The sequence below is a fragment of the Notamacropus eugenii genome, chromosome 6 (genome assembly GCF_028372415.1).
Source record: "Notamacropus eugenii isolate mMacEug1 chromosome 6, mMacEug1.pri_v2, whole genome shotgun sequence".
Classification (NCBI taxonomy): Eukaryota; Metazoa; Chordata; class Mammalia; order Diprotodontia; family Macropodidae; genus Notamacropus; species Notamacropus eugenii.
This window is the reverse complement of record NC_092877.1, coordinates 140,033,582-140,046,028: the sequence shown is the minus strand read 5'-3', so window position 1 is coordinate 140,046,028 and position 12,447 is coordinate 140,033,582.

Below are 12,447 nucleotides of genomic sequence, written 5' to 3'. Positions count from 1 at the left end.
GGCTCAGTACAGCTTTTGCTCATGCAGGATAATGTGCCATCAGGGCTCAGAAAGGAGAGTTAGTCAGATGTGGTTGCTCATTCCTTTACTCTGCATATGGCTGATTTAGGGTACCTTACATAGCAGTTTATATAAGCAAATCTTTGTGAAAAGATAAGATGCTGATCTCAATGAAAGGCTCTCTGGCCCAATACTAAGTGAAAAAGAAAATATTTCAAAGGGGAAAGGCGATGAACTGAGCCTTTCTGTACTTTTGATAGGAGGAGGACTTTGGCATTTTAAAATGAGACAGGGCCTTAATAAAGCTAGAAGAAAAAGAATAAACAATTCAATGAACTTGAACAATTTTACATTTTTTTTTTCAAAGAACTCATTGAACAAAGTCTGTTCCCTGAACCGCATTATGGGACTGCTGAAATTGACTTATTTTCGTGACCTTCTCCAAAATTTTTTCCTGGTGGGTGCAGGTGAATCTAGTCCTCCTACATTTAAACAGAGTAAGGACACGTTGACTGTGCTTATGTGTATTAATGTTGTAGGTTCTCATAAAATAAAACCTCTAGTAATTAGCAAATCTAACTGTCCTAGAGTTTCCAAGTACCATACATAATAATAATGATTACTCTCGTATATAAAGTGATTTACATTTTAGAAAGCACTTTCCTTACCCCCATGCGATGGATAATTTGAGTTACTCCTGTTTTACAGATGAGGAAACCAATGTTCAGAAAAGTTGAATGACATGCCTAAGGTTAGACAGCTAGGAGGTGTCTACTTTCCCTGTTTTTATTCTCTTTCCCTGTTCCTCTCTATCCTCAGCACCCTGAAAGCTGGCTTTTGTCTCTACCATTTTATTGACTTTTCCAAGTCAGCATTAACATTTTAACTTACCAATTCAATCACATTTCCTCAATTATCTTCCCTACCATTCTGCCATATTTGAGATGGCACTGTTTCTAGAAACCACATTTTAAGAACAGTGACTATGGATAATCTAAAGGAAAACAGAAAGGGGAAAGTCTTAAGTTTACACCATTTGAAGATTGACTGAGAGAGCTGGGATAGTTAGCTTAGGAAAGATAAGCCTTAGGAGGCTTGAATTGAAGACAGAAGTCTTCAATTATTTGAAGAATTTTCCCGGGGAAGAAAAATTATACTTATTGTATTCTCTTTGAACCTGGAACTAGGAACAATGGATAGAAATTGCAAAGAGGCAAACAGGCTTAATTATAAAGAAAAACTTTTTAACAAAGTTATTTAGAAGTGGAGTGGGCTTTCCGGGGAAGCAGTGGATCTTCTGTCCCCCACCCCCCAAGTGGTCTTCCAGCAGAGCTTGAGTGATTACTTATTGGATATGATATATTCTTTTGCAAGTCTGTTTTGGATCAATGGTGTCTCAGACCCCTCCAAACTCTGGAATTCTGTGCTTGCATTCTCTCCTCACCCCTTTACCTGGTCCTCATTGCTTATTTGGTTTAGAATACAAGCTCTTGAAAGATAGATGTATTTTCCGTTTTTGTCCCTAGCACCTCATGCTATACTTTGCATATGGTAAGGGAGTTTGAAGCCAGTCTTTAAACCCAAGTCTTCCGATGCCAAATCCAGTGATCTTTCCATTATATGCATCTGCCTTTCCTGTCCCTTGACCTGTAGCTTAAAAAGGACAAACTTGGCTTGTGAATAGACAAAGATATATTTTCCTGATTGGGTTCATCATATGAATATGCATAAATTTGAGGGCTATTGTAGGTTTTGCTTGAGGACACCAAAGTTATTCTGTTTTTAAATAACAAAAAAGGCAATGGCATCTTAAGTTGACTTAAGGGAGTAATGGTGTCCAGAACTACAGATGTGTTATCTCTGCTGTGTTTGGATCATATCTGGAGTATTGTGCTCAGTTGTGGACTGAGTAACTAGGTTGACATAAGACCTGTAGATCATTCTATATGAGGTATGGTTGAAGGAATTAGGAATGGTTAAGTTGGAGTGGAAAAGACTTACGGGACTATGGGAAACATCATAGCTGTCTTCAAGTATCTGAATGACCATTGCATGAAAAAGGAATTACACTATTATTTTGCTTATGTAGATGAAAGAATGAGAAGATGTGGTTGTATGTCACAAAGAGGCAGACTGAGATCTGAAATAAGGAAAAACTTCCCAATAGGGAGTTATACAAAAGTTACCCCTCAAGGAAAGAAGTTCTTCCTAAATGGGGGCCCTGCTAGCAAAGACTGGAAGATGGTTTTCAGGAATGCTGTTGAATGTATTCTCAGTCAGGTCAGACTAAACTGAGAATTCTTAACCTTTTTTATGTCGTTGATCCCTTTGGTAAGTCCAGTGAAACCCACTGATATTTTTAAATGCATAAAATAAAACACATAGGAAACTATACTGAAACAAAAACATAATTTCCTCTCCCACTCCATGTTCACAGACCCCCACCCTCCAGCTCTATCTGCATAATTTCAAACTACCCAACTTGTAGGACATAGAAATTCTTTTATTGGATAAGGATCTTACATCCCCACCCTACTCACTCAAAATCAATAACAGACAGGGACGCTCCTCTCAACTGCATATATTTCTCACTTTAATGGAATGACATTTAACTTTGAAGAACTGAAAGGGACCTTAGAGGTCATCTTGTCCAGTCCTCTGATTTTATAGATAAGGAAACTGGGGCCTGAGAGGTTCAGTTACTTGCTTATGGTTACAAGGGAGGAAGTGACTCAACAAACATTTGTTAATGGCCCAGTATAGTAGTAGAAAGAATTTTAGACTTGCAATCTGGAGACCTATGTTCAAATCTCTCCTCCACTATTTATTAGCTGTGAATTAAGGCAAGTCACTTAATTCTCTGTTTTCTCATCTGAAAAGGGGAACATTGACACTTGCTATCTCATCAGATTCTTTTGAGCAGAGCAGCACTTGGTAAATCTTAAAGAATTATTTAACGATGAATTGTTACCATTATTAAATGCTTTCTATGTGCCAAATACTGTGGTAGTCACTGGATATACAAGAATGAAGCAATTTTTTAAACATGAAGTCTGAGCAGTAACCTGATATTACATTTCAGCATTATATATTATTTATGGTTTCATGTTGCTGTAAAACCATAAATAATACATGATACTGAAATATGTCGTTACTGCTCAGACCACATGTTATAAAAGGTTGCATGCTCCACTGGTATCTTTGTGATGTCAAGAGAAAACAAAGAAAATGCCCCACATGTTGGAAGGGCCCCTTGGAATGATTATGTCAGAGGGTGTACACAGGAGTCTCATGGGGTAGGCAGTTAGTCATGGATGAGTTGGGCTGGATGAATTGTTGGAGAGAATGTAAGATCATTGATTCACTGGAGTATTTGAATATAACTTTATACATGAAAGGTGTATGAACATTTTGAAGGGGCCCACTGAAGTTATTGTTGTCAACTTGTGTACTAATCCATCCCTGCTCCAATGAATACATACGGTTAGGAAACTTGTTAGGGCAGTGTTGCTTCTAAGAGCAGTATAGCTGACCTGGAACTTGTTCCATGACATCTTTCTCCTTGTAGTCACCCTAGATGACTCAAGGTGATGGCCACTTAGATTTGATGCCTAGGTACCCATAGCTCACAGTGGTTGTACCCCAAGTGATCTCTTCCCCACCCTCTGGGAAGGGTAGTTAGGGGTGGTATCCCTGGAATTTGCTTCTTATTTTTCTGCTGTCTCTATTTCCCACATGATAAGACAGTGTCCAGGGTCTCTTTCCCCATGGGACCTTCTTTGTGTTCATGGTCTCTCCATGGAGTCTCTCCTTTTAACTGAGTTTGTCTCTGCCTCTGGCATGTTTTGTAGTTTTTAGGTGTAAGAATGGCTAGTTACAGCTCTGACTTTAATCATAAGATACCACGGGGGTTCCCCAAGCTTCTAGTTTGTATTCCCATTCTGGCTGACCCAGGTCTAGAGAGTCCAATATATAATTACCATCATTCTCTTCAAATGAGATACTCTAGAATTGTGCTCCAGGCATCCCTAATATATTGATGGAAGGACAGAAACTTGAGTTGAAAATGGACCTTTAAAGGATAATAGTAGATAAGCTTGAGTATTAAAAATCTATCAGCATAGTAAATGACATTGCACCTTTTTTTGCATTACTTCTCCACTGGCGTGATATTACTGTGATTGCTAACCAGATACCAGCGATGCCAATATGTTGCAGGGCCAATTCCTTCCTTGATAAATTTTTCTGAATTTTGTTCTAGCTTCATTATTATTGTTCTTTCTTACATTTTGTCCTTGAGGAATATTCCAAAGGACATTCAGAATGCATTAACTTTGAAAGAACAAGAATTGTTTGTGTTCCTGAGGAAGGTTCATAGCATAAGAATCAAGCTGAAAAAGGGAACCGTTTAATCAACACAGGAATATATTAAGCCAAACTTCATTTTGTCATAAGGCTGATCAATGTCTATTTCATAGAAATGGAGCAGCATTTTCCATTAATTAATTATTATTGCAATTTTCTTTGAAGATGAAAAGAGAAGTTGGAGATGGAAACTCTGAATTTCATGGGTCATTTTGTATTTTTATCAATTTCATGAACCTCCAGAGCCACTTAGTTAGGTTCAGAAATGTAATTGGCAATTTGGGGGCTCAGGGCAAGCTTCACTAATTGTGTTTAGGTGAACATCATGAAATGTGTCCTTAAATTTTTGGAGAAAAATCCCAGGAGAAATGAAGGAAGGAAACAAACATTTATTAAATGCTTATTATATGCCAGGCTGAGCATTTTACAAACGTAATCTCATTTTTATTTTCTCAGAAACCCTGCTTCTATTCTCCTTACTTACAATTAAAGAAACTGAGGCAGACAGAGATTGTGACTTACCTGGGTTCACATAGCTAGTAAGTATCTGAACCTTGATTTCAGTCGGTCAATCCTCTATGAAGCCATCAAAAATGATTTTCCTAAAGTGTGGATCTAACCATGTCACTCCTTTGTAACCTCCAGTGGTTCTCTATCACTTTTAGGATTAAATACGAAGTCCTTCGACGTTCAAAGTCCTTCATAATCTGTCTCCCCTCTCTACATTTTTCCTGGCTTCTGACATCCTATTCCCATGCATTCTTCAATCCAGTAACACTGGTTTGCTTGTTATTCCTCAAACAAAACACTGCATTTCTTGGCTTCAGGCATTTTCTCTGTCCCTCATGCTTTCCTCTTCTCCATCTCTTGGCATCCCCTGGCTTCTTTAAGTCCTATCTTTGAGAGGAACCCTTTCCTGACTCCTCTTCATTCTAGTGCCTTCCCTTTGTTAATTATTTGTTATTTTTCCTCTCTATAGCTTGTTCCTACATATCTGTTTGCTTGTTGTTTCTCTCATTTGATTGTGAGCTCCTTGAGGGCAAGAAGGATCTTTTGCCTCTTTTTGTATCTTTTGCCTCTTTTTGTATCCCCAGCATTTAGCACAGTGCCTGGCACATAGTAGATACTTAATACAAGCATATTGATCGACTGCTCCTGCCACATTAAAATTGTTTCTAAGCTGCTGAAGGAATACAAAAGCTTTCAGCACCTTCTTTGTTTTAGCATCTTATTACAAACCTCCAGCTATCCTGGTTTAGTTGCAGCCCTGGCTAGGCTGGTCCTCAGATGGCTGCTACAATCTGTTGTCAGTTTTATATTTAATGCCTTCCTGATTCAGTAGAACCTCTTCAATAGGAAAAAACGAAGGGAGAACTTTTTGTGGATTATTTTATAAATGTTGTTGTTTAGTAGTTTCAGTCACGTCTACTTGTGATTTCATGTGGGTTTTTTTGGGCAACGATATTGGGGTGGTTTACCATTTCCTTCTCCAGTCCATTTCACATATGAGGCAAATGAGGCAAATGGGGTTAAGTGACTTGCCCAGGGTCACACAGCTAGTAAGCGTCTGAGGCCAGATTTGAACTCAGGAAGATGAGTCTTTATGATTTGAGGCCCAGCATTCTATCCACTGTGCCAGCTAAATAAACCAACACCTGTAGTCTAAATGTAAAATTTGGTAAATAATCTGTTTGCGTAATCTCTATAGAGAAATGAACACTTCTACCATATCAGGACAATCTGATGTCCAGCCTTGCCCAGTAACATAGACAGTTTTACTTTTAGTGGAGAAGGCAAGAGCAGTTTCAATAACATATCAGGGGCACTTGAATGCCAGTGGAGAAAGAGACAAAGTGATGATCTTAACTACTATATAAAAAAGGTTGGTTTTTAAGATTCAGACTATGATTTGCCTCAAACTCTATAGGCACAAGTGTAAATTTGGATCTGGTTGGAGAAAAGGAAGTTTTAATTTGCTGCATAATCCCGCATGTTTCAACTCTGCTTTCCTTATGTTGAGATGAAGCCAGGAATGAATGAATAGACTTATATCATCTTGGCTGAAAGCTACCCAGGTAGAATCTAGGATCCTAAGATGGGAAATCTCAAAAGCCAACAGATGTACATATGCATGCAAAGCCACACAATACTAGATCAGCTCTTTGTTCAAATACAAACCCTTTAAGATGTAATAGAGATTCTTCTCACGTCTCAGAAGATTTTAGTTCTGTTAAAAAATTTAAGCTGATGACAGACATTCACTGGATGGATAGCAAAACTCTCCTGGGTTGTTCCCATCAGCACTGTGAAATTTACAAAAAAATAAATATCACTCAGTAAGAATGAACTCCAAATTCATTTGAAACTTCATTTTTTTTTTCTGATCCTCAGAGACTTGAGGAAGAAAAGTGGAAAGGGAACAAGTTTGCTAATTCTAATAATTTTCTAGATGTTTGCATGCATTCGATATAAGCTTTGTGATTGTAGCCTTCTGGAGAATTTAGGAACAATTAGAATGATTTATGTGGGAAAACATGTTTCACATTCCAAATAAATGACTTGCAAATTCATGTTGAGAACATAATCTTTTTGTAAGTTGGGGCCTGCCTTGACTGGTAGATTCAAGTCATTTTAGAAACAACAAGTGATATATACACATACACATATACACACGTGTGTATATATGCACACATGCACACACATGTATAAGTGCATATATGCACATGCGCACATACATGTGTGTGTATGTATGCATGTATGCATATATATGTATATGCATGTATATATGTACACCTGATTAAATAAACATCTGTACCTTAAATGTAAAACTTGGTAAATAACCTAAGTTTGCATAATCTCTATAGAGAAATTAACACTCCATATATATATATGTATATGTATGTATATACATATATATACGTATATGTATGTATATACACACACACACACACACACACACACTTGCATCAGATATCTGATTTGGGTCAGGTGTGGTGGTATGGGGAGTTCTGAACTGCAGAGGACTAAGCTGGTTGGGTGTTTGCACTTAGTCTGGCATCAGTATGGTGAGCCCTCAGGAGTTGCCTAAGAATGGAGGAACTGGGTCTGGTTGGAAATAGAGCAAGTGAGAGCTGGACCATGAGTAGTCTCTGTACTTGTAGCCTGGGCAAGATAAATAGGGAAAGGATAATCTAGGTGGAGCAGTGGATAGAGCACTGGCTCTGGAGTCAGGAGGACCTGAGTTCAAATCCAGCCTCAGACACTTGATACTTATTAGCTGTGTGACCCCCAGTAGCCTTACCAAAAAAAAGCAAACAAAAATACCCAGACAAGATAGCCAGGGAGACCCAGTTTAAAAAAAAAAGATTAGATTTGAAGTGATAAAATTTGTTATACTCTAACAGAAAAAAATTGAAGTAAATATTTGGACATTTCAAGAAAAAAGTGTTTTTTGGCCTGAATTATATGACTGGTTGCCTTAATAACTTCACTTTGCTAGTAGAAATGTCACCTCTGTTTAGTTCTCTTTTTACAAAATTCATTATATGATAAATATCTGAAGTAGCAGTGTCTAGTGACAAGAATGGCAGAATTGGAATAAGAAGACCTGTGTTCAAATCCTGCTCTCAATACTTAACGGTATGAGAATGGATAAACTACTTATCTCCTCTGCCTCATTTTCCTCCTCAGTAAGATAGTAGTGTATCCAATTAGGCAGAAGTATAGTACAGAAGGAGAGATTTGGTCTTGTATTTAGGAAGTTCCAGCTTCAAATTTGCCCCCCCCCCCCATTCAATGGCATGTCCATGGGTAAGTCGTTTAACCCCTTTGTCTCAGTTTCCTCATCTGTGAAATAATATCTGACATATATGAGTTTGGCAGCAGCATGGTACAGAGGGTAGAAAGTTCCACTTGTATTTAGGAAGACACTGCTTTGAGTACTGCTCCCAACACTCAGTGGTATGACCATAGGTAAGTCATATAAGACCTTTACCTCCATTTTCTCACCAGTAAAATAATGCCAACCATATCTGCTTAAGTTAGCAGCTTGATATTGTGGATAGAGAAGCTCATTTTAGAGCCAGGAAAATTGGTTTCAAGTCCTGCATCTGAAAAGTACTATCTGTTCAATCATGACCAAATAACTTCTTAATACCCATAAGAAACCCTCTAAGTCTCTAAGTCATAAATGAATTGCTAAACTGCACCCGTGGAGTTGATCACCATGCTGGGAGTCCTTTGAACCTCCCAAATGATGTAACAGATCTAGATCTTTTCCTCTGCCAGACTCAGTGCTAAGCTTAGTTATTTTTATGCTACTGAAGTAATAGGTTGCCACTAGCATTATCTAAATGTCGCTCTTGTACAAAATTCCAGCCATCCTTTAAATCCCAGGTGGTCATGACAAGAAGGCAAAAAATGTTTCTACTTTACAGGGTGGTTGTGAGGCTCAAAGGAAAATAATATATACAAGATGTTTGATGAAACCAAACTTCAAGCATTATATAACTGGTATTTATATTCAATTAATACATGTGCATAGGAAAGGGAAGTGGGAATTAAAGCCTGGGGGGAGCCATGTGGGAGGTATGTTGATTGGTTGTTTTTTATTGAAATAGCCATGCCAGCAATTCTGTGTATATGCCCAAGAATGAGGTGAAGAAGGCTTGTTTCCTCTGAATCTATGACTCAGTCACAGTTGCAATCTGCTTTCAGTGACTTAAATTTTATGGAGTCCATGGATTTTGGCTGCTTAGGGACAGTGACAGCAAGGGGTATACATATATACCACAATAGCATCAAGCCATTGTCCTGTCATTTTACTGACAAATGGCCTGCACAGAGATATAGCTCCCATGAGGATAGATCATGGGATCATGGCCTTGTCAAGGTAACAGCTTTTGCAACAAAGGACTCATTTTTGAATGTCCCTCCTTCCTATGTAGAGTGCTGTTAAAGTTTTATCATACTTATATTGGTAGAATTTGGCGGGAGTGGGTAGGAAATTTAATCAGGATCTGCAATTTTATCAGTATTCGGAATTGTACGCTTGGAAAGTCCTTTCGCTGATGAGATTAGCAGCTCATGAGAGGAAGTAGGTCACAGGGCTGGACTTGAAGTCAGGAGGACCAGAGTTCAAATCTTGCCTCTGACACTAGTGTAATGATACTGGGCAAGTCACAACTTATTTAAGCCTCATCTTTCTCATCTGTGAGATGAGGTGGTTGACTAGATGGCTCCCAGGATTCCCTGTAGCTCTGTGATACTATGATCACTTGTAACATCTAGTATTCTAAGTTTCCTAGGGTTTCCAAGGGGTTCCTTGATTTGTCCATGGTCAAGTGACTTAGTATGTATTTAGGACTCAAGTTTAGGTCATCCTCACTGTAACTAACGCTAGCTCTTTACCCACTAAACAAAGTCACTTCCTGGACAGGGTTTGAGGGAACCAAAAAAAGTCTCTAAAGTATCAACTCTACTCTGAGAGTTGCTAAAACTCTGGAGAAGTTAAAGTATCTGGGTATATAGATCTTTCATGACAAAATAGTATCTTCATGTATAACAATGACAGAACTAATGTGAGTTTGAACACCTATTTTTAGTGCCATTGTATACAATCTGACTTCTTCCTCTTCTTTGATCTCTTTCTTGTGACCAACAACTGAGTATGTTTTGCAAGAACATTGGGTTGGGGTAGAGTACAACTGGTGATCATTTCATTCAACAGAGTGAAGGACGGGAAGAGGCAGAAGTCAGGGGCATTGGGAGGAGGGCACTCCATGGAGGAAAGACCTTAACAGAGGTATTGGGGCAGGAAAGCTTAAGATGTATCGAAAGGCTAGAGAGTAGGTGAATGTGGTTAGAGAGGAGGTGAGCATAGTTAGTACGGTGTGGGCTTACTGTTGGTAGAGGTAGAAGTGAAGGATGGAAAAGTACTGGGCCAGATTTTAGAGGGACTCTCACGTTAATGTAAGGAATGGTAGACTTGATATTGTAGGAAGACACTGATAAGCTGGATATAGTCCTGAGGTGGTCAGCCAGGATGGGTCTTGGTTCACTATAAAGCTTCACTGAAGGAACTGGGACGCTTTAGCCTGATAAAATGAAACAGCATAATGAGTTATTGCTGCTTTCAAGTATCGAAAGACTGTCATGTAAAATAAGGATCTGATTCACTGAGACTTTCATTCACTGGCCTCAGTGGGTAAAACCAGAGGCAATGACTATATGATTTAAAGAGCAAATTTCAATTTGATGTCAAGAAAATTAGAGATAGCAATTAGAGATATCCCAAAGTAAAACGGACTGCTTCAGGTGGTAGTGGATTCCCCTTGCTATACATCTTCAATCAAAGCCCAGATGACTGTGGCTGATAGAGATCAAATTTGTTCCAGTGAGGACTCCTTTTTTGGGTATAGATTGGACTAAGTCACTGTTGAGGTCCTCGATCACTGAGAAATTAGGTGAACATAAAGTTATTGTTATTGAAGGCTTTTGAGCAGGGAACTTTCTTGATGAAAGCAATATTTTAAGAAGATAAGTCTAACTGCAATGACTAGGATAGGTTAAAGAAGGAAATGATTGGAGATGGGGACCAATTAAAAGACAAAATCTCAAGGGCCATAACATGAGGTGATAGGGACCTGAAATAGTGGGGAATAGAAAGGAAAGGATAAGAACAGTATGGAGAATTCATCAAAATAGTAGTTTGTGAACTAGAAAAAAAGTTTATTTTTTTCAAACATTAGCTGGGGTTTAACCATGACATCTTTATGTTCAAGTATTGGAACCAGGCACTTGATCCTTTGCAAGTTTGAAGTGTAAGAGTATAAGAGAGAAATAGCAAATCCTCTACATTTGGGAAGGTACCATTCTCCAGGCTGAATTCATTTGTGTTTGAAATTTTGATGTGAATTTCTGATTAAACTGGCCCACTTTTCCTGGTCAGAGAGAAATTAGGCCAGAACTGTGATGCCTCTAATTCTTGAAGGTCACTGTGACCCTTTCCCTACCAATCCATTCTTCCTAATACATGGACATACAATATTTATTTTTGTGGGTTCCTTTTATATTCTTATTAGCCCTTTCAATAAACATCAGCAAAGATAAAAGAACACAAAGTCCAAGAGGGTTATTAATGTTAGACAAGGGTATTTTACTTCATCCAACATGAGTAACAGTTCCAAGCTCTTCAAAGAGTTTATTAGTATGCTCAATTATCTATTTATAAAGGTCTCAAGACATCATCCTTCACCTTTAATATAATCAAGGAGAAATGGATTTCTTCCCATTCATGCAAATCTACAATGATATTGGCAGTCATTCCCAATAAAGTAGTGTGACATTGATAATGGCCACCATGAAGAAAACTGGAGTGGCAGTTCTGACATTACCATTGCTAGTCGAGGCCGAGGTTCATGCTGGGGAAGTTTGCACTGATATTTTCAATGTGGCAGAAAAGGATCAATTGCATATTCTTGGAGTTGTAATTCCAAATGACATCTGCCTCCCTGAATTTTTATAGTGGCAGCAAGGAAATAAGCTAGGTGATTGATCTTAGATGATTAAAGAATCTTAAATTTAGTCCTGGAGGAGATTTTAGAGACCAGAAAAATCTAACTTCTTCTTGTTACAGCTGAATAAAATGAGCCACCAAGAGGTTAAATCACCTGCCTGGGTCACACAGCTAGTAAATGTTCAAGGTCAGAGACTAGAACTGAACCCAAATCTAGCATCCATTAACCACAAAAGTGATGTCAGACTCAAAGACAAATTTTTGTTGTTTTTGAGTCACCTGACTCTCCATGACCCCATTTTTTTTTTTGGCAAAGATACTGGAGTGGATTGTCATTCTCTTCTTCAGAACATTTGACAGATGAGGAGACTGAGGCAAATGCAGTTTGAGTGACTTGCCCAGGGTCACGTGACTAGTGTCTGAGGTCATATTTGAACTCAGGAAGATGAGTTTTCCTGACTTCAGGTTTAGCTCTTTATCTACTGTGCCACATAGAACATAGAAATGGGGTCCATTAAACCATACATTGGGATCCCTGTGGACTGTATATTGACCAAGATAACCAC